Here is a 4,444-nt window from a genome sequence, read left to right as displayed (position 1 = left end):
TGGGTCCGAAGTTTTATTTAACATTTTAGCAAAAGATGTAAACGTTTTTATTCGTATTTAATAAAGTCTACCTTTTGACAAAAAAAAAAAAATTACAGTAAATAGGAAAAATCTCTTTCCTACCCGGAATCCCTACTTTTAATTTACACAACCATATTTAAAGTTACACACTTACTATAACAAAAACAAGAATTACAGCATCCCAAATCCCTCCCTCCCTCTTCCCCTGATATCAATATATTACAATAACCAAGGCAAATGAAAACGTCAAGCAAAATGCTTTTATTATTGGAATTAATTCATCTACAAAAACCCCACATCGCAAAAAGTAACTAATCCAAAATAGACACTTGGAAATAAACAAGCCGGCTCTCTACTTCCAAGAACTTAGTTGACTGTTCTACAATCGGTCCTAATCTGAGCATTGGTGCCCGTGAAAGGGCTTAGGTTTCCCATCCTTTTCATAGCATTGGCAAAATCTGCTCTTAAGGTTGCCGTATTGCTGACGTAAGCATTCACCTGAGCATCGGTGGAGCCGCCACTAAAGAGCTTGATCGGAGTGCAAAAGGCCCTTTTGGCTCACCAAGTTCCTGAAGTAAGCATTGTTAAAAGTTGTTGGACTTGTGACATCAAGTGGGTAGAGATTGTTATCGCCTCCACTTGTTGGACAACTTGATTTTAGTGATGTTGCGAATGAAGCGTTTATGTTTGTTTCGTTGTAAAGACGTGCCCGGAAATTTGTGCACCTAGCTAGCTCAATTGTATGAGATCCTAATTATTAAACAACAAAAAACAAAGTAATTAGAGATTTGACTTGTTTAGTACTTAAACAATAAGTAGAGATGATCTAACTTTTGAGCAAACCTGAGAGGGCAACTAGGTCCTTGGCAGTGAAGCCTTTGTTTGAGAAAGCAGTAATAAGGCCAGTAAGATTCAATGTGGGAGCGGGTATATTGGAATTGGCAGCACTTAAGCTAGCTGTGGTGGAGTCTCTTCTGCCGAAAGGCACTGTATAGGCAGGTCCGCCCAACTGTTTAAACAATTGAATGTTATACCATAACACAAAGTGAGATTTAACGATCACAAATTATAGAGGGAAGTCTTTAAGATAGTGTAGACACTGAAATTTTGGTGAAATAAATGTTTACCAACACATTAAATATCAACATGCCAAGGCTTACGTGGCATGCACCATGTATCTCTCGAATCGTACACAATACATGTGACTTGTCAAAACTAGATGAGTCATCAAGAGTGACACTTTTGGACATTTGACGGAAATTAATTAATGAATTATTTTTATTAGTTCTTTGATTAATTTTAATTTAAAGCAAACAAATTAATTGATTTAAATTTAAATGTTATTGATTATTTGATGAAGTCAAATCACGAACCAAGCTCTAAATCAAGTATTGGTTTTTTCGTCGATGAATCAAGTCCACAATTCAGGCCAATTCCAGCCGTAGGCAAGACTTGGAGAGCCTATAAATACGAGGCTCTAAGACAAAGAATGGGGCCAAAGAAATTCATTCTCACACCCAGACGCTCAAACTCTCAAGCCCCAGATTCTACCAAACACTCATAAGGCTCTCTGTGTTCTTCGTCACATCCATGAAGAATCATCAATCACCATTACACGTGCCTGTTCTTCCATCGCCACAAGCCAAACCCTTGCAACATCCGCTCATCCGAGATCAGTCATTGCGAAACTTGGATCAACAATCCTACACATACACTCTATAATCCCAGAGATCGAATAAGAGGATTCAAGTTTTTGTAAATAGAGATTGAAACCATAGTTCTACATTATTACAATCATTGTTTTGTACACATGTTATTGTATCATTTTTTTGTAAGAATTTCGTGTTTACAATTAACACTCTAAACAAATAAAAAAAATTAGACTTAAAGAAATGCATGATAATTCTTTTCGGAGCCTCAATAACAGTTGATTATTAGTAGCGTTTTTTACTTACTGCAACAATAGAGTCCCGAGCAGCAACGGTTATGATGTCAGCACAAGAGACCACTTTGGGGCAGATACGCGTCAATTGTGATTTAATTGTATCGATTACATCAAATCCCCTCAAAGAATTAGCATTAGGAGCTGCTGTTTTCTCTCCAGTGAAATTGGGTGTGTCATCCAGCAGAACCGAAGCATCACATCCCTGCATGCACAGTTCACATTTGTTATTCAAACTCGTCTACCTTTTCTGTGAGAAACATGACTTCTTTTTTTGTCCTAATATGTATACGCGCAGATTCACTATTTTTTTGGCACTACGGCACAAAAAGCTCAGTTGAATGCGTGGCCCGCGAAGAATGAGAAAACAAGAAGTCAAATTAGATTATCGGATGGTTAAAAATTAAAACAGAAATAGAAAATAAAATAATTTATGAACAACGAATAAAAATGTCCAAGATTTTGGTTGTCCAACTGAGTGTTAAAAAATAGGATAGCGCTAGTTACACGCCTATTTTTACTTTTCACTCTTCTTAATTTTTAACCTTTAAATTGAATGAATTAAAAAAAAATTTGACAAAAAAAAATTAATAAAAGGATGTAAGAATTAAAAATTGATGTGTGAATAGCACTTTAAAAAAATTGTATTTCTCTTACTTTATCTTCCACTTTATAATTGTAGATGACAAAGACAGCAATTACAACTCTATTCTTTTCCAACTTCTTTTTTACTCTTCTACAAGACTCAGAAAAAACTGTCCAATTTGTTAACTACATTGTAATATTTGGGAATTGAAAGAAAATCAAGAAGAAAGATGAAGAGAAGAAAGATCAATACAGAGAGTTTGAGAGAGAGAGAGAGAGATTTAGAGAGAGAAATATGCTTTTGTATTGATTGATAGAATGAAGGTTACACAACCGTTTTTATAAGAGAAAGTCTAACTACTCTAACCAACTTACTAACTGTACTGTATTACATTTGTACCCTTAATACTCCCCCTCAATCTCAACTGGGTTAACCCAGTTTGAGATTGGAAAAACATCTACAATCACTGAACACAATGTTGAACCATCTGCAATCTTGCAATCCCACAACAAAGTCTCATGAGCAACTCTGTTGACACACCAAATTCCTTATCGAAAACCTTGGTCCCGCCAGCCACAGCCACTTCCAAAGCAACAACCCTCTCTGCGAACTTGAATCTTTTGACATCACATTGCTTTTGCCTCAAACCTTTCCATCATTGTTTAGCATCGCTTTGCTATTGACTCAAACTTCTCCAGCATTGACTGGCATCACTAAACTGCGCAATTGCATATTGGTTATTTCCAAAGAATTTCAGCACCACAAACTGATGTCGACACCTCTGTAGCTATTGCAAACCAAATAGAATAAAATTGTAACACATCCTCAGGCCGATTATAATAATTTCTTACAGAATTACCCTTCGTGGGATTTACTGTCAACAACTTCTTTTAACAATGGCTTCTTGCCCACAATCAAAACTACTTACTAACAGCTTCGTGCCAACAAATTTCAACTTCTAATGGCTTCGTGCCAACAATCTTCAAGTACTAATGACTTCATGTCCATTTCTAATGGCTTTCTGCCAATACTAAACTACACTACACTAATGTCCACGGGATCGCCCTTTGTGGATTTACCAATTCACAACACTACTTATTCATAACATGGAATTACCCTTCGTGGGATTTACCATTAACAACTTCTTCTACCCTTCGTGGGATTTTTACCTATTCACATCACGGAATTACCCTTCGTGGGATTTACCGTTATCAACTTCTTCAAACTTTATCGTATAATCGGACTTACTGTAGATTCATGCTAACAATTGAGTTGGTTAGACTCGACATTATAGGCTGAGATAAGAGAAAATTACTGCACAAACTCCTCAACAGAATTGCAGAAAATCAGTGAAGCAGAGAGACAATAATTAGATACTGCAAACTTCCTGAGTAATTCGACAATGAACACCCTAAAGATATTAGTAGCAATCAAACCCAAGAATCCATACCCATTTCTCCAAACATATCAAGATTTGCAGAAACATCAAACCCAACAAGAGAAACAGAGCAGAATTCCAATGAAGCAGAGATAGAACTGGACACCATCATACAAATTGCACAATCCAGCAATAACCAATATTCTTGAATCCAAATATCCCAAATATCACGAACATTGATATTGAAATGAAGAATCTTGAAATTCAGAAATGGCTGAAAAAGACCCCAAACCCTAGAGAGCAACACCATGGCGGCCCCAGCTATCGAGTCCATGCAATGCTTCGGTCGGAAGAAGACGGGGTGCGTGCTGCACAGCCAGATCTTGAGGATCAGAGAGGAGGACTCGCATCTCGGCGAGAGTACGGCTCTGATCGGTATTGCCGCTGCAACTGGAAAAGATTATCACGGCATTGAAATCGGCAACCCAGATCCGCAAACCCAACTGTCATCCGGACC

The 4,444-nt window shown here is 37.3% G+C and overlaps 1 pseudogene; it reads right to left on the bottom strand.

The window, feature by feature from the left end:
- Window positions 1-255: 255 nt before the first annotated feature.
- Window positions 256-2,203, bottom strand: LOC103451227 (cationic peroxidase 1-like; annotated as a pseudogene).
- Between the last annotated feature and the right edge of the window lie 2,241 nt (window positions 2,204-4,444).

The sequence above is a fragment of the Malus domestica genome, chromosome 12 (genome assembly GCF_042453785.1).
Source record: "Malus domestica chromosome 12, GDT2T_hap1".
Classification (NCBI taxonomy): Eukaryota; Viridiplantae; Streptophyta; class Magnoliopsida; order Rosales; family Rosaceae; genus Malus; species Malus domestica.
Note: the sequence above shows the minus strand (reverse complement) of the source record. Positions and strands in the feature narration are given on the sequence as shown.